The sequence below is a fragment of the Cervus canadensis genome, chromosome 15 (genome assembly GCF_019320065.1).
Source record: "Cervus canadensis isolate Bull #8, Minnesota chromosome 15, ASM1932006v1, whole genome shotgun sequence".
NCBI lineage: Eukaryota > Metazoa > Chordata > Mammalia > Artiodactyla > Cervidae > Cervus > Cervus canadensis.
Genome location: NC_057400.1, coordinates 29,092,219 through 29,116,843, shown reverse-complemented (window position 1 = coordinate 29,116,843; position 24,625 = coordinate 29,092,219). Strand labels below are relative to the sequence as shown.

The following is a 24,625-nucleotide window of genomic DNA, read 5'->3' as shown; positions in this document are numbered from 1 at the left end:
AAAGATATCATGGATGAATAACCAACAGTTAAGCTATACAAGACAATTAGTGACTGCTACTGGTGCAGTAGAATATAGATGTTTTCTTAATTGTGAACATCGAGTGAAGAAAATGAAAGACTGTACTTTCCAAAGATGCTAATCAATAAATCAATCTTTCCCCACATTCTCTTCTTACAAAGTGACTGATGCTTCTTCCACTGAGAGGTAGATGCTATTTTCCCTTCTCTTCACATAAGCCCATGACTGTTCCAACAAGTAGAATATGGTGAAGATGAGGTCACCTGAGGTTGGGTCATAAAAAGTATAAAACTCCTACCTAGTTTTCTTCCTCTTGAGACACTTGCTTTTGGGTCCTGGCACTATGCTATGAAGAAGCTCAAATTAGCCCAGGAGGAGACCATACAAAGTGCCCCTTTTAGAGAAAAATTAATCCCCCAGCCAACATCCAGAATTAACTGCTAAAAAAGGTGAATGAACAAGGATGCAGATGATTTTACCCCTCAGAGCCTTTCAATCCTCAAGTTGGACCTCAAATATCATGGAAGTGACACAAACCATTCCCACTATGCCCTGTGTGAAAACCTGACCAAGAATCTGTGCGTATGATAAATGATGTTTTAACCAATTAGTTTTGGGTCATTTGTTATGCAGCATTAGATAACTTAGAATAAGGTACTTCTATACATGCAAGTTTGAGACTCTGGCATTGAAGGCTATTTATAGAGGGCTATTTGTACAGGTTTGTATGAAAATCTGAATATATAGCTCTGATGATGGAGATGGGGAAGACAAGGAGAGGTTAACTTCTGAACCAATTTTCCCTGTTATATGACTCTTGCTTTCTCTTGCCTTAAGGATATTCTGTTTTATTCCCTCAGCCTGAGCATTCATCCTCCTCTGTGACCCAATACTCACTCTGATCTTCACTGGCAAATTCCTGCTTTCCTCAAAGGTCTTAGGTCTTACATGAAATGTCACATTCTCTTGGAAGACTAATCTAACTGTTAAGGAATGGGTTTAGGAGCCCACTCTACTAGAATATGGTTAATTTATCTCATTATATTCCAGTTATTTATCTCTCCATTCTACCAGTCTGTAAGCTCCTTGAGGGTACGAACTTTCTGATTTACTACTGCATACCCAGCATAGCTCAGTTGGTAAAGAATCCACCTGCAATGCAGGAGACCCTGGTTCAATTCCTGGGTTGGGAAGATCCGCTGGAGAAGGGATAGGCTACTCACTCCGGTATTCTGGCCTGGAGAATTCCACGGGCTACATAGTCCATGGGGTCGCAAAGACAAAGAGTTGGACACGACTGAGTGACTTTCATTTTCACCCAGCATCAAGTAGTGATTGATAATCTATAAAAATCAGTTTGATGAATGAGAATATAAGTGAATGAATGCTCCTTTCTACCTCTACCCTGCACATGGACTGCAAGGGAAGACATTGGAAAATTAGAAAAAGCAGATATTCAGAAATTATAGTAGGTTAGACAGGAATGAACAAAGACACAAGGAAAAGTTAGCAGCTTTTCAAATGAGTCTTTCCTAATTCAGAGTATCCCAAATATACCAAAGGTGTCGGGTGATCTGATGAATTTCAGAGGTAAAAGTCTCCATTCTGGTTTCAGAAAACATTGCAAATCAGACTCAGTTCTCCCTCTGTTTGTTTTACCCATCTCTTTTGACATACTCTCATTTCAAGTCATCCTGGCCTGTAGACCTTCATGGTAACAATCAGAAATTCAAAATCTCCTAATTTACTGAGGTCTGCCATTAAAAATGCCCCATACAGGTGGGATGGGGAGGGAGGTCCAAAAGGGAGGGGATATATGTATACCTATGGCTGATTTATCTTAAGGTTTGACAGAAAACAACAAAATTATGTAAAGCAATTATTCTTCAATTAAAAAGTAAATAAATTTTTAAAAAATTCTCCATACTTAGGATCACACACCTGGCAGATTTCCAGACAGTACTGATTTCATATATTTTATTCTTTTCATTCATTAAAACAATCTACATGAAATAATATCATTATAAAAACTACCATATAAACACATTCATGAATTGACAAAAGTTTAAGATGGATCCCAATTTTCTGGAGAAAAAATAAGGACATCTGACTAAAGATTCCAAAATCACGCAGCAATTCTTGGAAGTTGTTGCTTCCATTCCTTATTGCTGATTTAAACTAAGTATTGATTTAATTATAACAATTACCTCAGGAATACGAATCATTTTATCCCTCCCTAGAGTTATTAATGGAAATGAGGGACTTCTTTCATTAAAGAAATTACCCAGTAACAAATCACTTTTGAGTTAGGAACATCTTTCAGCATTTACTGTCTACTGGAGGTAGTCTTATACAATAAGTCTCTTCAAGGAGTACAAGTCCATGCTTTTTGTAAGCTTTTGTATTTATCCTTCTTCCTCATTGTCACCTACTAGATAACTACCTCTTCAAAAACCCCTCTTTAAAAAAAAAAAAAAAAAACCTCTCTTTTTTTAATCCTTTGACACCTGGTTCATAGACTTTTCCTTTTACCCAAAAGTTGCAGTCAACCAGAGTAACCAATATGTGCTGCATTTAATGACCCTGTACATATCTTCCATTCCTTGATTTTTCTTAGTGACTCAAATGGCCATTTCTTTCCATGGACATGCCCCAGATATCATTACTGCTCTACCTTCAAATAATATATTTAGACATTCTATATTACTCTCTAATCATGATCCACCCCCAACATTCCAGCGTTCTCTTCTAATTACAATTCAATATGTATAGATTCTCAAGGCAAATCATCCCTGAAGTAGGAAGTGTAGAGTACAGGATGAAAGTCTTAGAACTTCTTAATCTTTTAGTTATTTACACTTTATATTTTTATAATGTATGGTTTTACAGAATACATAAAGTAGATATAATACTGGTATAATTTAATGTACTTTTAATAAGCTTTATATAAAGTATATGAGTATGGAAGTTAAAACAATAAATTTATAAATACATGTAAACATTGGTGGTATGTGTTAAAAAAAAATTGGATTGGAGAGGACTTCACTGACTACTTTCTATATTTTGTCCTTTCTGTTACTGGCTTCCCTACACTGCCTTTATTGCATTGTACATGACTTAAACCAATCCCCTGTCAATATATTCAATTTCCCTGCCACGCTGTCCTCCCATCATATCTGGGTTCCTGAGTGCTTCAAGAGAAAAATTACAAAATATAAAACTCTACAGATAGTGGCCACCATAAATCCTTGGTTAGCACCCTGAACTTGGGCCTCAGTGATGCCTGGTAATCCTATCAGCTTTTCCTCTTTAGCTTTCTCATCCTCCATTGTGATTGTTTCAAACATTCATCACTTCTCTAAAAATTCTGCCTTTACCATCTCATCCCTCACACCCAACTAATCATATAAAGTGCTGTTTAACAGGAAAAAAAAAAAATCTTTTTCCTTAGATTATACTAAAAGCTAATATTCACAGATTTCCAACATTTCTTCTTCCCTCCTCTTAGAATGGAAAGGTATGTCTCTGTGTTCTGGTTTTGAGGTCTCACTCTTCTTACCTGTTTATCATTTCTGTTGCTAATTTGTTCAGTCTCTCTACTGCCCTTAGCAGTTAAACATGCACAAGTCACTCCCATTATAGCAAGAGCCCTCCTTCAACCTCAAGCTCTGCTGTCTCCAGCTAGTACCCTTTTTTCTTCCTTCTTTTTACCATCAAACTCCATATAAGAGTGGAGACATCAACTGCCTCCTTTTCTCCACCCCTCACTTACTACTCAATTACAGCAAGTAGGCTTCCACGACCATTAATTTAGGTCATTAATTCATATTTATATTGGTAAATTCAAAGACACATTTTAATCATTATTTTTCATTACATCTCATCAGCTTTTGACCCAGCTGTTTCTTCACCTTGGAGACACCAAATAGTCTTCCTCCTATCTCACTGATTATTATTCTCCTTTGTGTTCTCTTCATCATCAATGATTCTGAATCTGTGGCTGAGTCACCCGGGGAGCTTTTGAAACATAGATATCTTAGGATACATGAAGACTAACTTGAATCACAACCCCTGGAGAGTGGAGCCTGGGTATCATATTTTTAGAAAGCTCATTAGGTGATTCAGATACAGTGTGAAAATTAAGAGCCTCTCCTTTAAATGTTGTCCACAGGGTTCTGCCACAGGCCCTCTCTCCTTCTTACAGTATACATGTACAAACTCACCTAATCTTGTGGTTTCAGTTATGATCTACATGCTGATAAATTCCAAATGTGTATCTTCAACTCAGATCTCTCTTCTGATCTCTAGACCAATGTATTCAAATCGCTGATTTAGGCAAAAACACTCTTTGATGACTTGTATGTTTGTATATCTTAAACTCAAAATGTCTCTGATTGAACCACTCACTTCCCATCCCCCATATAACCTACTCTTAATACTGTCCATCCAACAAACTATTAAATTCCAACAACTATGCCTCTTAAATAATCTCCCCAATCTGTTACTTTCTAATCTCATTCTTCCTACAAGTCACCATCTTTGCTTAACTGGACGGATGCCAGAGATTCTTAACTGGCCTCCCACCTGTGAACTTGCTCTCTCCTGCAATCCATACTCTTCAATGTAACCAGAATGATTCTTCTAAAATGCAAACTTTACTGCATTACTCTATTTCAATTACTCAAACTTTATCATGCTTTAAACCTTCCAGTGGCTTCTCTTTGCCTTCAGAATAATTTTTAAATACCTCACCAGAGCTTACAAAGTCCTTCAAGACTGTGCCCCTGCTTGCCCTTCACCCACCTTCAAAGTTCACATACGGAACCTCCAGTTCTTTAAAGGGCCATCATTCTCACTCCACTAGGCACTGGCATAAGGTTATTTCTACCTGAAATAATTTTTCCATCTCTTTACTAGTTTAGGTGACTATTTATTTTTCAGGTCTTAATTTAAATGCTGCAGCTTCCAAGGAGGTCTTTCCCAAATTGTCCAATCTGTGGTAAAGACCAGTGGCACAGTTGATACTCAACAAATAGTCAAATGTCACTCCTCTGCATTTTCTAGCATGCCTTCAGGAAGGTTAGGGGAATGAGACTGATTTCTGGCCAGTAAGATGTAAAGGAATAAGATGTAAACAACATACAGACTGTTCTTAAAAATGTCCAATTCTCTACTTCCAACTACCTCTGCCATGACACTTGAAAAAGTTATAATGTTTCTGCAAGATGGAGAAGCAATGCTTGATATAAACTGGACACTTATTGTGTGAAAAAACAAATTTCTTGTGCATTAAATTACTGAGATTTCTGGGTTAATTTGCTACCAAGTTTAATCTAGCCAACACCTGCTAAGAATAATACAGGGCTCTGGCTATATACTCTGCCAAGAAGATTCTTACTACATAGCACAGTTTGTTGTTGCTTATCTGTCTGCCCTGATAAGCCTCTGAGCATCTTAAGGAAAAGTTTTGTGCTTCTCCTGCTCCCTGCCTTATCTCTAGCATTAAAAAAAAATATTTTGGTACATGAATGAATGTATCAATACAACCTACTTTGTCTAGAAGAATACAGTAGAACCAGCAGTTTGAATTTATAATACTATATACCAGATACTGTATCTCAGTATTTTTTTCTATATCTTTTAGTTAAAAGCAGTTGTATATATTTTGAATCCTGTTTTTTTTTTTTCACTTAACATGAGGATGTACCTTTGTAATTACAAATTCATCACAAACATCATTTATAGTGAGTACATAATAATTCTTTACATATAAATACTGTCAGGTACCCAAACATTTCCTGTTCTTGGACATTTAGGTGGTTTTCTGCAAACAATTTTAGATACAAGACAATTCCTATGCTTGTTAAACTTACTTTTTAAATCTTTTCTCCTACAATTTAAAGGCTTACTAGATGCCTTGAATTGAATGAAACACCGATAGTATGTATTGATTAAGTTTTTAGTGGGGAAAAAGTATATCAATTCCAAAACAAAGGGTACTACCAGATATTGCATAAACAAAATGTCTGACAAAATATAAACTACGATAAAGAGGAACGTAAACAAATGAAGACAGCACTGACTTTGATGATTCTCTTGCTCCTCCTCTACTCCACCATAATTCTCCAATGATAACTGAAATTTTAATTCTAAGGAGGGTAAGAATCAAGAAAAGCACAATGCTTGGCATCAGTTCAAGTTCTCGCCACTTCATTTAGTAGCTGTACAGCCTTCTACATGCTCTCTCTGTATTTCTATTATTTTTTAGAGGGGTCTGTCCCTTTCTACAGCAGGGTTTCTCAATGTATGTTACACTACTGATATTTTGAACTAGATAACTCTCTGTTGTTGGGGGCTGTCTTGCACATTGTGTAAGATGTTTAGCAGCATATCTGACCTCTCAGCATATCTGACCTCTACCCACTGATGTCAGTAGTAATACCTTGCTATTGTCAGGTGAGGAAAATAAAAAATATCTTCAAACATTATGAAATGTGCTATGAGGGACTGAGAACTACTGCTTTACGATAAGGAAGGACAATACATTTTAGTTCTATGTGTGTGTCTGTGTTCAGTTGCTCAGTTCTGTCAGACTCTTTACAGCCTCACTGATTGTAGCCTGCCAGGCTCCCTTGCTCATGGAGTTTTCCAGGCAAGAATAGTGTAGTGGGATGTCATTTCCTACTCCAGGGAATCTTTCCAACCCATGGGATTGAACCCACGTCTCTTGCGACTCCTGAAATGACAGGCAGATACTCTACCCCTGAGCAACCTGGGAAGCCTTTATAGTTCTATGTTTTTCTTATTTCAGCAAGTTATTTCACAATTTTTCCAGAACTCCTAACAAATTATCAGGTTAAATGTTTATAGTCTGTCTACATCATTTTCCTTTTCCTTTTTTGTTCTCTTGTAATTTGCTTTTAAATTGTCAAAAGCATATTAAAGAATGAAAATGGAAAAGTGTAAATGTTAAACTATACAATTTGTCCTGGGGTAATTAAAAATTGATAATATTGCTCTTTTAACTCTTAACAGTATTTCAACTACTTTTCTATATTCTCTTTTAAGAAGAAAAGGGTTACTTCAATTTTCCTTCTCCCACACATGACCATTAATGGTGGCTTTATAGCTCAGGGATCCCAATTAATATTTAACATTGCAAGTACTGAAAAAAACTAAAACTGCTTCTTTTCTCTGAAAACTTTTTTCCCCAAGTGTGTTGAAGGTACCAAGAATACTCCAAAAATAATCTAACTCATATTAATAGAATTAATTTAAAATGATTATTATGCAGAGACATTTATTGCTCATATTAAGCAATTTGTATTTATACTATTCTACACACTTTCTAAATACTATATAAATGCTAAATCTACTTATTAAATATTCCCACTTTTTATACAAAAGGCATAAATTTTAAGCAAATAAAAGTGAAGTCTTCAAATAAAGGTATTTCCTTAAAATATACTCTATATTACTAAAGCACTGTGACATTAAATAAGTCAGGTAAACTTATTTCTTAAATAAGGATAATATATATATATTAAAGGGATGAAATAATGCAACCAATCATATGAAATATGACAGGTGGTCAGCCATAAACCTAATAACAAGTAATTACATTTAATTTTGTATTTCCCTCAATATCTAATATAAAAATAACACGAAGAGGTAGTTTTAATTTCTAAAGCAATAGAATAAGGGAAAATTTGCTCACTCTCAACTGCTTCTTCACATAATGTTATCTTGATATTCACTGTGTTCTTTTAATAATTTGAAAATGAACATTTCTATCACAAACAACATTTTCCCACCTGTTAAAAAGAGTTGCTGAATCTGGATTTCTTAACTGTGATCCAACATTTTAACTGATTAGGCATATGCTGAGAGTAATGTTAACCTTTCAAGTATATTTAGTGAATAAAGAACATAACTCACCATAATTTTATTTTTCATTTATTATTTATACCCTGCTGGCTTCTCGTAATGTTTTAAGATGACTGACTGGGTCTTTTACATTGGAATTACGAGGCACCTCTGAATGGTAGAAAAATCATTGGCTTTGGAAACAGACACATTTAGGTTTGAATCCTGTCTTGGGCATAATCAGGAAGCAACAGTTAGAACTGGACATTGAACAACAGACTGGTTCCAAATAGGAAAAGGAGTACATCAAGGCTATATATTGTCACCCTGCTTATTTAATTTATATGCAGAGTACATCATAAGAAATGCTGGGCTGGAGGAAGCACAAGCTGGAATCAAGATTGCTGGGAGAAATATCAATAACCTCAGATATACAGATGACACCACCCTTATGGCAGAAAGTGAAGAAGAACTAAACAGCCTCTTGATGAAAGTGAAAGAGAGAGTGAAAAAGTTGGCTTAAAGCTCAACATTCAGAAAACTAAGATCATGGCATCCAGTCCCATCATTTCATGGCAAATAGATGGGGAAACAGTGGAAACAGTGGCTGACTTTACTTTTTTGGGCTCCAAAATCACTGCAGATGGTGATTGCAGCCATGAAATTAAAAGACATTTACTCCTTGGAAGGAAAGTTATGACCAACCTAGATAGCATATTAAAAAGCAGAGGCATTACTTTGCCAACAAAGATCCGTCTTGTCAAGGCTTTGACTTTTCCAGTGGTCATGTATAGACGTGAGAGTTGGACTATAAAGAAAGCTGAGTACCGAAGAATTGATGCTTTTGAACTGTGGTGTTGGAGAAGACTCTTGAGAGTCCCTTGGACTGCAAGGAGATCCAATCAGTCAATCCTAAAGGAGATCAGTCCTGGGTGTTCATTGGAAGGACTGATGTTGAAGCTGAAACTTCAATACTTTGGCCACCTCATGTGAAGAGTTGACTCATCTGAAAAGACCCTGATGCTGGGAAAGATTGAGAGCAGGAAGAGAAGGGGACAACAGAGGATGAGATGGTTGGATGCCATCACCGACTCAATGGACATAGGTTTGGGTGGACTCTGGGAGTTAGTGATGGACAGGGAGGCCTGGTGTCCTGCGGTTCATGGGGTGGCAAAGAATCAGACACGACTGAGCAACTGAACTGAACTTGGGCATAGTACCCATGGAACTTGGATCAAGTCACTTATCTTACTCTCTGAAGAGCAGATTCTATACCTATTAGTCTGCTACCTCTATGTACCTGGTTTGTGGCTGCCATTCCATAAGTTACATTTCTTCCTCTTAAAAAATGGTTAGACTTCTGGAAAATGAGTTATATTATTTTTCATAGTATTCTCTTCTAGCTCAAAAAAAGATAAGGCTTTGGTTCTGTGCCTAATAGAAGAAACATCAGCATTTCAAAATCCCAATGCAGATGCCATCCTGGATTCATTCTTTTTTTGAACTACTTTATATGTACTCATACCACTAAACTTAGTTGAATATTACTTAATGGGTACATATGAAAATGAGAGTAGAAAACTGAGAGTAATATTTCAGCAGAGATAAAATGTAAGTGGGTTGTGAAAATATTTTAACATCCTAGGGTAAATCTTCGTTTAGAGCAGAGGACTTCAAATATAGTGTGCTGTCCTGAATTTTCCTTCTAAGGATTTATATGAGATACTATAGCAATCCTTAGAAAGCCAATGTACTTCTTTGATCAAGTTTTGTCTGAAACTTATTAACACATTTACTTACTCTTTGGAGAAGTTAGCCTCTGTTTTAATAATAATAATAATAAAAAAAGACTGCGAGGTCCTAAATCCAGAGTTTCTGATTCAACAGGTCTTGAGTAAGGTCCTTGGAATTTGCTTTTCTAACACATTCCCAGGCTGCTACTGTTTTGTAGGCTATTTTAGCAGGATATGAGAACAGACCAGGCAGTATATTAAAAAGCAGACACATCACTTTGCTGACAAAGGTCCATATAGTCAAAGTTATGGTTTTCCAGTAGTCATGTACAGATCTGAGAGTTGGAATAAAAAGAACACTGAGCATCAAAGAATCGATACTTCTGAACTTTGGTGTTGGAGAAGACTCTTGAGAGTCCCTTGGACATCAAGAAGATAAAACCAGTCAATACCAAAGGAAATCAACCCTGAATTTTTACTGGGAAGACTGATGCTCAAGCTGAAATTCTAATACTTGGGCCACCAGATGTGAAAACCTGACTCTTTGGAAAAGACTCTGATGCTGGGCAAGACTGAAGACAGGAGAAGGGGGTGCCAGGGGATAAGAACATTGGGTGGTATCACTGACTCAGTGGATAAGTGTTTGAGCAAACTGGTGAAAGACAGGGAAACCTGGTGTGTTGCATTCCATGGGGTCACAAATAGTCAGACATGACTGAGTAACTGAACAGCAAATGAGAACCACTGGTCCAAATATCTCTAAATCGATACTATTCCTAGTCTTCTGTAATCTGAATAATGTTTTAATTTCTAGACACAATTCATTCATTTATTTCTCTAGCTACTACTTGGCCAGGCTATCTAAGGTTCTGGTGATTAAGTGATGAATAAGATAGACAAGGTTTCTGCTCTCATGGAACTTATGTTCTAGCAGTCAGGGTCACAATAAATATATAAATAAATGGAAAATAATGGTAGCAGTAGGTGCCATAAACAAAATTAAAACAATGTAATGTGACCTGAGTGATTTCTTTAGATTTGGTGGTGGATGGAGAAAACTCTTCTGAAGTGTTAATATTTAAGCTAAAATGTGACTAACAAAAGCCACCTATGGAAAGACTGAGGGAAGAACATTCTAGGTTGAGGGAATAGCTGTGTAAATGTCCTAAAGGAGAAACAAGTTTTAAGTTTGGTGTGTCAAGAAATAGGTTAATTTGCATCACAAAGGAGATAGTATAGACAGGGGCCAAGTCAATCATGTAGTATCATTTGCAGTGGGGTAAATAGTTTGGAGAGTTTTCTGTAAGTGAAGAGCTCCAATATACCACACTGAAAAATTCTGCTATTAGAGTACAAATAGAGTACTGTAATTATCTGATGAGACTGTATCTGTGAGAAAAGGTCTCACCATATAATTAACAGAATATACAACTAATTGTTCAAAGGATGGTCTAAAAAACTTAGGACTAAAAACAAAAGTCAGAGTCTTAGAAGGCTCTGCTACCTACCTACTAGCAATGAGATCAAGGACATGGTAAAGTCTTCAGTTCTCTGGATCTTAGTTTTCTCATCTATAAAAGGAAACAGAGTTAAGTATATCTAAGAACTGCTATGAAGATTAAACACGATAATGGACATATCACACCTGGTAATTACCCTGTATTTTGTGGGTACTTAATTTATTCCAGATCTGTCTCTTCCGTTCTTACAGATAAATTCATTACCTCAAAGTAACGAAAGAATTGAAACATGCTGGGTTTTCAAGAAAAGTCTTTCTTTTGTATCTGAATTTCCATAGCTTCAACTTTCCAACAATCCCATATCATTAGAAAGTCTATTTCTGAATGTTTAAATGTTACATAATAATAAACCCAAGAATAGTAGGTATTTTAAAATCAACATACAAGAACCTATATACCAAATAAATGTAGCTCCATTCAAAATATAGGATTACATGGACTTCCCTCTGGGTCCTGTGGTAAGACTCTGTGCTCCCACTATAGGGGGCATGGGTTCCATCCTTAGAGCTCTGGTCAGGGAACTAAGGTCTTGCATGCTGCATGGTATGGCCAAGAAAAACCCCAAAAAACAAAGTGTAGGGTTACTGGGCTACAGTTGTTCCGAATACCTTTGAACCTCCTCTTCTAGAACTATTGGAAGAATCTATTTAGAAGCCCCACAGAGGTCTACTAATTTTAAACTTTCACTTGTTCTTAACCAAGAAACAAAATGTAAAAATTCTGCTTATCAGACACTACTCAGAAAGACAGCTGTTTGTAAATTCCAACTTAGCCCTCAACAAATGACCGATAACACCGATAACATTCATCATGTCACACTGCTTACAGACAACCTAAGGAGTTCAAACCAAGTATTTATTTGAATCTAACTATTTAATTGATTAAATGGGCATAGTACCTCAAGCATCACCATCTGGTAAAACAGCACTTCTATAGTAAACAGATTCTGAATAACCAAATTGATATACAAATTACTGACTGCCTCTATCACTCTCTTCAGGATGATGAGGCCTGACATAAGTAACAGTAACACATGTAACCCCAAGGTCACATAACTAAGCCTACTAACAGTCATAATATCTCTCACTCAAAACCACAGGGGCCAGCAGAATTTCAGCACTGATACACACTTATTTTTTTCTTTAATTTTAGAAAGGCAATATAGTGCATATACCATATATGATGTGACATCCTCAGAGGTGACAGGGGCAGCACCTGAGAACCAAACAAGTATTTCTGCAGTGAAATATAGCAGTATTCACATATGGGGAACATAAAGCCTATAAACAGCCTCACATAAATTCAGTTCTGGATTTGCCAACTGAGTTAAGTTCAAGTCAGATTTTGCTACCTTAACTAAATATAGTTTTACTTAATTTTCTATTGAAAAAAGTGTAGGTTCCTTCCCTTCCTCCACTAAATGTTATACAGTTCAGAGTTACAGATAAGGGACTATGGACACATATCAGGAAATGTTCTCTCAACATGATCCATGGTCACTTTTTAAAAAGAAAATTTGGAAGGCTTCCTGACTAGCTAAAGAGACTGGGACAATAACAAAAAAGCTTTTAAAAGCCCTGGATATCAGTAATTGTGCTAGTGACAAAGAATTCCTGCAAAGGTTTCAAAAGGCTGAGGTAATATGAAGAGTAGTTTCTCTTGCAGTTGATGTTAGAAAATGCCATTATTCAAAATATGAGATTTAGATTAGCTTTTCTGCCACAAGCAACAATAATTACTACAATAATCATTACAGTGATGTGGGAAACCTTGCTTTATACTGGCTGCCAAGAAAACCAGTCATTCCTTATTTCCTCAGGTTTAAGCAGAAATGCCCTGAACCTGGAGAGCGCTGCTTAACCCTGCCCTTGTCTCAGTGGTCAGGACCTGCTGCAATTGGTTACTCAGACCAAAGAGACTTCTGTGGCACAGAAGACCCATCCTGGTCACCCTGCCTACTGTTTCCTTCTCCCTCCTTCCTACTGCCTCCTTTTCTGTCAGCTTCTACCTGAGTAGCTGGAATCTACTCACTTCTGCTTTCAGGTGCTTCTCTGACTTAAAATTAGACCCCACCTTCTATTATTAGAGAATTTATATTCTCTCTAGAGTAGCTAATTTTCTGCTTGAAGTTCTCTGTTTGCCGAGACCTCATTTTCTGTCACCTCTTATCAGCCTAAATCAGCTTTGGTCCCATGTTTCTTGTGGCCCGCCTCATCCTGTGTCATTGGTGGTAAGAGAAGTGCTGTTACTCTTCTGAAAGGATTGGTTTCCTGTTATAAAATATGTCTTTCTTCTATGTTTTCTCTTCTTCACAGGTCTCCCCTCAACTTCCATAATCAAATAAACTGGAAGCCATGAGCCAAATATGTTGAAAAAAGATAAAAATTTTGTATTAGGAAAAAAAGTAAAGAACAAATTTAAAGGCAATCAAAAATGTTTAATACAACTCTTTAAAAACAGTGTCAATTTTCAACCAAAAAATAAGGAAAAATGATGGCAACAAGAAAATGTTATTAGTTGGAGATGGAAGATAAGGGAGTGGATTGCTTGAGAATGAGAGAAAAAAGGTCTCAGGAAAAAAAATTTGCCACCACTAAATGTCAAAAATATTCTATAAAAAGTAACAAAGATACCCTGTATTTACATAATGACTTTCTTCCAAAGAATTCATGATGACGTATTTTTTGAAATGAAGACAATTTTTTAAAGAAGATAAGCCAATGTAGGGTAAGCTTGAATCACTCTTGAAAAGTATATATTTGTTCAGTGTTTCCAAAATAAAAAAACAAAAACACAACTGTATTAAAGACATTTTTCTTTTAAAATCTGAGATGAATTTATCAGGGCTAAGTTTCCACTAAAAGGTCAATGTAAGAGTGATGAAATGTTATACTTAATGACGTGGAAATCAACAAACATTTACTGAAATATTTAAATATTTTTAAAAGCTATATTTTAAGAGGTAGAAAATAAGGGAAAATAATATCTAAGATCTGTCAAAATTGCTTTATTTATTCAATGGCTATTATAGTATCTTTTGTTTTATATGTCCTTGTGTTTGGAATATTTTAAATTCTAGTTGGGTTAATTTTATAATCCCCAAATAAAGATGAAGTTTCTAGTTAGGCATGTCACAGGGAGTTGGTGGCATCTTTTATGAGAAGAGAAGCATGGAAAAGGTCCAGTGATTTGCCCAATATTAATGGCAAAACAAGGTAGAGATCTTGTTTCTGACTTCAAGTACAATGCTTTTATGTATTATATAAATCTGTAATGCACAAAATTAAGTATTCAATTGCAAACAGGCAAAAAAATTTCATATAGTATTTCTAAGCCACACTGTCAATTTTTGGGGGCAATCTTTATCTAGCAGGAAAGCTTACTGATAGCAAAAATGTGAAGGATTAAAAAATATTTGTTATAAATGATGTAAACAATGGATAAAAAGAGAAATATTTCAATAAGGGCATGGTGGAATATAAGGCTTTGACTGGGATGCTCTATATCTAATTTTTGGGTGAAATACTATAAATGAATATTATAAAGTAAAAATATATACATAATATACTTAGGGAAAGAATGTATGATATCTTTTCATCTTCTCATTAAAAAAATATTTAACAATGAAAGTATGCTTACTCTCAATCAAGCAGAGGTTATGATTTAAAACCAAAAATAAAATTAATATGCAATCCTTTTATAAAACTATTTTTCACTTGAGAGCATTTCTCAATGTTTCAAAAGTTACAATCATAATCTCTTTCATAACCAACCAAAAGTAGCTTTGTGAAAATGCTTATATCTTGATATTTGAAACTAAGATTCACTAACATATTATAGAGCAGATATATTTGATGGTTATTAAGAACAAAAGAGCAACACAAATCTTACACATTTGACTTCTCATTAATTTCACTATAATCAGAAGTCAAAATTGTAATGTGCTGCTGATGGAAATCAGCAAACATGGGCAATAACAGAGTTCACATTCTGGGACTGAATATATTTGGGTTTGAACCTCCACTCTCTCACACAGTATTTGAATAACTATGGGAAAGTAACTTCTTCGTGCCCATTTCTTCATAAATTTGTTGTGAGGATCATAGGAAATCAGGACTAAATGAACAAGAAAGCATAATGCTTAGTAAATACTGGTTATAATTACTCACAAGAATTTTATAGAGGACAACATATTCATTCTATTGGAAACATACCAAATATTTTTGAAATTGTGCCAAGGCTACTAGCAAAAAGGTAACATTATTTTGTGCCTTTTTGGGTTGCAAATGCACAGGACAGTTCTATAATAAAAACTTCCTTCCCCTGAAATCTCATGTAGATTAAGAAATGCATGTATAACAATTATATGAGGTTAATGTTTTATCCTTCAACTGGACAAAAAACTTCATACGGTTTCAGATCATGTTTGTTTCTTTATCACTTACCCTAATACTAGTGCTCTGGTGTATGGCAGTGACTCCGTAAATAACCGTTGAATGAGTAAGTGAATGAATGAGCTAATATCAATCAGAGAAGATACAGAAGGGCCAAAAGATGAATAATAGAAAACATGACTATCCGAGATAAAGAAAAATTCACAATGAGATGCTAGTGGTCCTGGGCAAATGGCAAAGACCTGAGAAGTTTAGAGAATCTGTGAGTCAAAAGGAATAGAGACTTGAAATCCTGGCAGGGAGACAGATGTATGCTTTAGAAAAGCTAAGATAACACAGGAAACACTGAATGAGTGACAAGAATCTGAAGATTCAGGTTTTATAATGAGAGATCCTCACATATAAACATTGCAGTGTTTCTGGAGAGAGCAGTTTCAGGCTAAGACTACAGAGTCCTGGTCTACTCTAGGACCAGAGAGAGGAAATTATACTTTCACAAAGTCTGAAGGATCCAGGAAAAGTGCCTTTGGTTTTGCATAAGAAGGATGAAATGTTTCCCTAAAGAGGAAAGAAGCATGGAAGGACACAGCACCAAAAAGAATGAGGCTACAGAACAAATGAAAGTAGAAAGACTCAGAAGAGTCTAAAAGTTATTTATATAGTATCACATTGAAGTGAATAAAAGGAAATATTAAGTATACTGGCCATGTGGAAGATTAAGTGATTTACCTACTAAATTAATGTAATCACTTTCCAAATGAGTAGTTACTGATATTTTGTATGGCTTGTGTGCTAATACCTGAAATTACCCCACAAAGTTCTGAGTTCAGTAGGCAATGTGTAGAAGAAACAAGGATTAAAGCTATGCTTCTGGAGCAGACCCAGAGTCAGGGGCATCAGGTCATCTAAGCACATGGGCATCCATCTGGAGAAGCCTTCTGAGTGAGTGCGGCCTTGGGTTGTGCTGCAGTACAGGATCCTTTCACAGATAGTAGATTAGGATTTACGGGGTGTGCCCATCACCTCTCTGCCCTGTTGACTGCAAGTAGTCCCTTGGTATTTGCAGAGGCGTGGTTCAGCACCCATGGAGGATCTGCAGATGCTCAAGTTCCAGAGTAGGTTGTTTCATGGAGGGCCTGCTCTACTCTTATTCCTCCTCAGGGCCAGATATTTTGCTATGAGTCACAGGGATATATCAGTAACTGCTTATCAAGGTTGATTTTGCTTGGCTCCATTTTCCATACATTCTCTATAGTTCAAATTATCTTTAATCTTTGTGAGAAATTTCATATTCCTCTGATTTTACAGTTTAAACCACAGAGACAGTAAGGGAGCAGAGAACATACGTAATTTCCACTGGAACATAGTTAATTAGGAGTTAACTGCATATCTCGTATGTTATATCCTAGAAATGATTATAAATTTTACATGTATAACAATTTTAAAAGACAAGAACTCCATCTTCACAGAGTTTTTATTCCGGTGTTTGGCAGAATGCAGAGGTTTGAAGTGAAAGTAGCTCAGCTGTGTCCGACTCTTTGCGATCCCTTGGACTATAGTCCATGGAATTCTCCCGGCCAAAATACTGGAGTGGGTAGCCATTCCCTTCTCCAGGGGATTTTCCAACCCAGGGATCAAACCCAGGTCTCCCACACTGCAGGCAGATTCCCTACCAGCTGAGTCCAAGAACTCTTTACCAGGGAAGCCCAAGAATATTGCAGTGAGTAGCCTATCCCTTCAGCAGATCTTCCCAACCCAGGAATCAAATCAGGGTCTCCTGCATTGCAGGTAGATTATTTACCAGCTAAGCTACCAGGGAATCCCATGGTAGCAGAGGTTTAGAGGAGACGGTCAATGAGTAAATATTTATTTAACCACTTTTACTTTGTCTAGCATTCTGACACTATGAGCCATGAGCTGCTTCTTATAGTGATATATACTATAAAGAAAATACGGTCTTTAGGGTACAGGAATTATCCTTACATTTAATATAAATGCCTCTGCAACAAATGCTTCTCTATATTTAATCCTAGCTTCCTTTAATGCATTTTGCAAAAATATATTTATTCTTCTAATCATAAAAGTAACAGTTACATTACAGAAATATTGTGATCTAGAAGGAAAAAAAACAAGGTGCTAATCTTAGCACCTGAATACAACCATTTAGCATTTTGCTGCATTTCCTTCTAACATTTTCTTTTCCTTTTCTTTTTAAAGTTAATTTATTTATTTTAATTGGAGGCTAATTACTTTACAATATTTCAGCGGTTTTTGCCATACATTGACATGAATCGGCCATGGGTGTACATGTATTCCCCATCCTGAACCCCTTCCCACCTCCCTCCCCATCCCTCAGGGTCAGCCCAGGGCACCAGCCCTGAGCACCCTGTCTCATGCATTGAACCTGGACTGGCGATCTGTTTCACATATGACAATATACATGTTTCAATGCAATTGTCTCAAATATTCCCACCGTCGCCTTCCCCCCCAGAGTCCAAAAGACTGTTCTTTACATCTGTGTCTCTTTTGCTGTCTCGCATATAGGGTCATCGTTACCATCTTTCTAAATTGCATATATATGCATTAGCATACTGTATTGGTATTTTTCTTTCTGACTTACTTCACTCTGTATAATAGGCTCCAGTTTCATCCAACTCATTAGAATCGATTTGAATGTATTCTTTTTAACAGCTGAGTAATATTCCACTGTGTATTTGTACCAAAGCTTTCTTATCCATTTGTCTGTCGATGTACATCTAGGTTGCTTCCATGTCCGGGCTATTGTAAACAGTGCTGCAATGAACATTGGTGTACACGTGTGTCTTTCAATTCTGGTTTCCTTGGTGTGTATGACCAGCAGTGGGATTGCTGAGTCATTTCCTTCTAACATTTTAAATGTTTAAATAGCTCTATATTTTCCTAATTATGATTATAATATTTTTAAATATTTTCATTTTAAGCATTTCCCTTACTTCATAATTTTTATTTTAAAATTTAGCAGATCCACAAACTAATCAAAGAGCCACATATGTAGTTGTCTTTCTCCCTGACCATCTAAAAACTTTCAGAATGAATGTAAAATTTCTATTTTAAGCCTAACAAATCTTTAAATTGGGGCTCAGTGATAAAGGTTTTAAACCTAAACAATGCTAGGTGAAAATATGATGCTTGATATACTTTTAAGTATTACTAAATATAGTAAATGTTGTATTTACATTACCACACACTTTTAGTTTAGATTTACTGTTGGATAAAATTAATGGGAAAATCAATGAGATCATTTTTTTCAATAACAAACATTTATTTAGCAACTAGTAAAATACTACATTCCAAACATGTTGCTCAAAACTTCAGAAAAACAATCACACTTTTAAAATAAAAGAATATTTATACAAAGTAAACTACTGAGTTTCTAATGACTCAACATTCCTGGGTCATTTTTTGAGGTTACTTGAAACTTGTTACCTGCAGAAGATATGTCTAAAACTAAATACAGAATACACTGAATTTTCATATACACTGATTTCATTGAAGGGTATGATTTTAATACATCTCTTGCATCACAAGATATAAATGACTCAGTTAGACCACTACTGACTCATATTTAGTATATGGTCACCTGTCTCCTCTGAGGGAAAGATTAATCACTTGCCCCTAATTCTATACTTTCAGACTTCACCTTTGCTTTGATTCTAAACTTCCTTTACACAATAAGACTGCTTTTTGTTTTGTTTTGATTTTGTCTTAGTCATCCCCAAAGATCCACTAGAGATAAAGCAGTATTTATTAACATGAAAACATGGTTTATTAAATTAAAATTAAATAGCTTCTGGGATCTGGACACTAATGAAAATAGGCAAAGGCAAGTTTCAATAGGCAGGAGAGTGGTCACAAATATAACCGAGACACGGATGCCATGGATGGACAGGGACTGCCTCTCTGACTGGAGAATTTCAGGAACACAGAAATGGTTTATTTTCTGTGTTCATCCACCAACAAAAAATATTCCGTGAAGCTCTGCTTTCTCTCATTTGTATTATCAAAACTAAGTTTGCTTCTCTAACTACAATATCCTTGGGGTGGTTATTCCTACCACCACCACTGTCACCCTCTAAAACATCTGAAAGTCACTGATATATGGCTGATACAAGGCAGGATAAGACTGATATAAGTTAGGCCAAACCCAGTACAATAAGACCCCTTCATGCCCACCTTAAAATTATGAACTTCCAAAAATGTGAACGTGCATTTGCACATCCAGTCACATAAGTTAGTCCTCGTGCTTGGCATACACTGTCCTTTATGTACATCCTCCACAAGAAGTCGTGCTTTTGTGTACAAGCTGGAGCTAGATCTGAAAGAGGACGACTTCACTGAACTCCTTGCTGTGCAACAGAAGGAGCTTACTAATGAAGACCTGACCCCATGGACTGTAACCTGCCAGGCTCCTCTGTCCACGGGATTCTCCAGGCAAGAATGCTGGAGAAGGTAGCCATTCCCTTCTCCAGGAGATCTTCCTGACTCAGCCATCAAACCCCTGTCTCTTACATCTTCTGCACTGGCAGGTGAGTTCCTTACCACTAGCACCACCTGAGAAGCCCCCATGAATCATACAGCAGTAGTCAATAGCAATGGGAAGTGGATCACACAAAATTTATAGTAAAAACTGGCACATCTGGTGTATTTAGAGCAATCTGCTGTTCCTTAAACACATAGATGACTCGCAAAATATTATGCCAACAAGCATCCACTAAGTACAAGCACCCACTAAGTACACAGGCCATTTAGAATAGAAGCTCAGAATCTGATCAGAATTATTGGAATCATAAAACTGAGTCTTGTCTATCATCCAGTCACAGTCATAAAACTAGAAAGATTCTTAGGAATTATTTGGAAAAATATGCTTTCTATTGTTAAGAAAACAAACTCAAGTATTTGTAAAATAGTTGAAAGGATAAAGGGCTCAAGCTCTGAAGCTCTAGATATGAATGAAAAATTTCTGCAAACCTATAAAAATTTGGCTCCTATAAACTCAAAAGAAGAGAGGCTAATCTTAGCTATGAATTCTACAGACTGTTGTTAAACAGGTATTTTTGGCATTTACAATCTACACCCCTTATATTAGAATGCCTTAAGTAGATTCTGAAACTGGCGTGGAATCTGTCAGAGTTCTAAAACCTTAAATGCAAAAAAAAAAAAAAGAAATTTAGGATATAATTGAATTGATCTCTGATGGTCAATGCAAGACTGTGTGAAGTATAAGCTCAAGGTATCTTTTCTCTCCTCATGCTATAAATTTGGTATATTTTAAGGCTTTTCCTAGAATAAACTAGCTTTTATACAATTTCTCTCAACCTGAATTAGAATTCCCTCCTCTTTTATTTTGAACTTGAAGTACGGGGAGTGATTTTTACTTGTCCTTCAATATCAAGTGTCTCATTCATATTAGGGAAATTACAAATAATTTTTGAAGCCCATATACTTTGAACCACATCATCTTGTTCAATTTAAGAAATATCTACACTTATAATCCTTAATTGAGAAGCCCAAGCCATAGAATGGAAAATAAAAAAATCCATTTCATCTACTGCCTTTGATTTTCAAAGTCCATAAAATTTAGCTTTTGCTTCTCCAAGGAAGCAGATATCTTAATGGTTGCTTTACATTCAGTTTCCAAACAAATCATTACTTAATATCTGTATATAATCTGTATACACTTGGCGCTTCCATGGTGGTTCAGTAGGTAAAAAATCTGCTTGCAATGCAGAAGACTGGGGTTTGATCCCTGGGTTGGGAAGATTTCCTGGAAAAGGAAATGGCGACCAACTCCAGTATTCTTGCCTGGAAAATCCCACTGACAGAGGAGCCTGGCAGGCTACAGTCCATGGGGTCACAAGAGTGGGATATGACTTAGCGAGTAAACCACCATCACCACATACCCACTGAGGGATCTGATCATCTGAGGTTACCTAACTATGTATCAAATCTAATACAGATCCCATGTCTCCAGTGCTCATGGTAAGACCACTCAAGATGCCAATGAAGTCACCATTCCAACAACGCAGAAAAATACTTATTTTTCCATAGAAATGCAGTATCAGGTCAAACAAAAGGCACACAGTTACAAGATAAATGTGCGCTTTTTATCTGACAATGTCTAGAGAGCAATTAGTTTGAGGAGCTTCTAATTTAAATACAGATGTTACAGAAGTCAGCAAACATTCCTACTATAAAGGGTCTTATAGTAAATAGTTTTGGTTGTGTGGACTACTTAGAATTTCTGTCGAATATTCTTCTATTGTTCATTTATTTTTTCAACACTTTAAAAATGTAAGACATTTTAGCTTAAGAGCTAAAACAGGCTGCAGGCCAGATTTGGAGGGTGGGTAATACTTTGTTGATCCCTAATATAGAATAACCTGCTTCTGATTCTACTGGACTGAGAACCTATAAAGAAGGAATGGAAAGTGCTCAAGCCACTGTAATATTTCTACTGTCCAGTACATTTGCTTGCACAAAGCAGCCATTCAATAAACGTTTGATTAAAGAATGAGTGAACAAGTAAACGAATGAATGGATGTCAGAATTATTACTTACAAAGTTACTTATTTCTACTGCTGAGGATAGCTAGTTCTCTACTATGAGGCATATACATAACTAAACTCACAGCCTCCTTGAGACTGGATGTGTACCTTCTGGTCTGGATCATTTAATTGCAGATGTGAGACCTTCCACTGCTCTTCCTCCCCCTCCCTGTTTCTTTACAGTTTTATGATAAGTGATGACTGAAATGGTGACTGTTCCATAAAGTCCCTAAATTACTGAGAACAGAGAGATACCTCTGATCATGATGGTCATGCAAGGATATCAAGAAACAAATTTTCACTGTTACCGTTGTTTTAAATTATCTCACTACTTCATAATATAGTCTATCCTGAATGATACAGTACCAATCATACTCATCAGTAGGCTACACATATCCTATTTTAAAACTCACACTTGGCTGTAGTACAAACCAGAGAGATGAAAGCATTTCTCTGCTGAAAAAATGAAGTGCTCTGAGCCTTCAAGTCATTTCTAAGGGCGATGGAGGGCAAATTACCAGTCATTTCAACTTTATGACCTGTTTTTCTAACCAGGACAGGATAATCAGTATACGTAACTTTCTAAGACTACACTTGCAGGGCAAATTAAGAAGGCAACTATACAGATGCTATTTACAATTGAACAAACTGGCTAATTACTAACATTTCCTAATACTACTAACATTGCAAACTAGTTATTTTGATTATTAATACACTGATGTGCAAACTGAATAAGAAACTGGATATGTACTGTCTCATATATTTCATACAATATAGATGGCGATTTGCTAAAATCACTGTAAGAGAAATTATACCTATACAAGTATGGCTAATCAATTATTAATCCTGAGACAGAATAGCTACAGATTCAGAAACACTTGAGATACATCAACAAACTGCAATGTATGGATCTTATTTACCTCCTGATTCAAGCAAACTCTAAAAAACCAAAAACCAAACAAACAAAAAACCCTCAAAAAGGCAAACTCACAATTGGAAAGGAAAAATCTGAAAACTGGCATGTATGATAATAATTAAGGACTATTTCTAACTTTATAAAGTGTGATAGTAGTATTTTTTAATAAATATTGAGTTTCTGCTTTTAGATATACATTAATATGTATATAAAGTTTTTAATAAATAAAATATATAAATATATATAATATACAAATAAAATATATAAAATAAAAATACATAAAATATATTTATACATATTTAATTATATAAAAAGTTTTTTAATAAATATTGAGTTTCTGCTTTTAGATATACAAATAGAAATATTTATATATAAAATAGCTCTAATATTATACACACCTTTCAGGACAATTATTTCCATTTCTCTTTCCCTGGTCTAGAGCTTATATAAAGAAAGGTAATGGGACAGAAGTCAGACAAGGAAAAAAGGTTAAGTGTGCAGGGTTCTAGACTTTTATTTCGATTTTAAATGGAGTGAATCAGTTTTTAGTTTTGCCTGTGACTACCAAAGAAGCCCAAGAAACAAATCTGACTAAATTCAGTTTACCCCAGTATGCCCTGCACTTCCTGACTCATCTACAGCAATGGTCCCCAACCTTTTTGACACCAGGGGCCAGTTTTGTGGAAGACAATTTTTCTACAGACCAGGGTAGAAGGGGGATGGTTTCGGGATGATTCAAGTGCATTACATTTACTGTGCACTTTATTTCTATTATTAATACATCAGCTCCACCTCAGATCATCAGGCGTTGAGTCCCAGGGTGAGAGACCCCTGATCTACACTCCTCCCTGGTTTGCCTCATTCCAGTCCTGGCTTCTTTCCTGAGCCATCTTTTCAATAATCCCTTCTGACAAAGCTTTGTCTACTGCACCTCTGTTACTGCTGCTATAATTAGTAATTAACAAATGGCAATCCCCTATGCCTCACTGTCTTTACAAAATGCTCTGTCTAGAGACCTATTTGCCTTAACAGAAACCCAGAGGAGGCCTTTTTCTGGTAGCCCTTTCTAAAGGAAGAAGCCAACATCCTTTTATTAACAGAGGCTGGGGTAGGGCGGAAAGTTAGCATTACCCCAGCCACTCATTTCCAAATCATTACTGCCACCTCTTCATGAAAAAAAATTATTTCTTTTAGGTTTACTTTCCATTCATACCACCTACATTTTTTGTTTCCACCGAGGTAATGTTTTTAAATATAAGAGCAAGGACTGAAAAGAGGCAAGAAAATAATTTATACACTTTAGAACTGATTCATGAAAAACAATTACAACATAATATTAACTTCAAATTCAGCAATGTTAGCAATGTTCCCTCCCCTTAAGTCCAAGAGTTTTAAATTTGTACATCAAGAGAAAAGGTTTAATGGGCAGTCTAATTTACCTATATTCTCCCCTCTCCCCAGGAAAAAAGCACAGTAAATCTAAAATTAAGGCAACAGTAACCATTTTCTCTTCTAAACTGACTTCATCACCACAGTAGAATCTTTATCTACTGTCTTGTCAAACAGTAACAAAAAATCTTCATACTTTTAA

The 24,625-nt window shown here is 36.0% G+C and overlaps 1 long non-coding RNA gene across 1 annotated transcript in view; it reads right to left on the bottom strand.

The window, feature by feature from the left end:
* The window catches only part of LOC122453867, a 207,507-nt gene that overhangs the window by 132,072 nt on the left and 50,810 nt on the right, over positions 1 to 24,625 (bottom strand). The window contains exon 2 of the long non-coding RNA XR_006273202.1: positions 11,129 to 11,191. This is a non-coding gene — a long non-coding RNA (uncharacterized LOC122453867). The remainder of the gene's footprint in view (positions 1 to 11,128; positions 11,192 to 24,625) is intronic.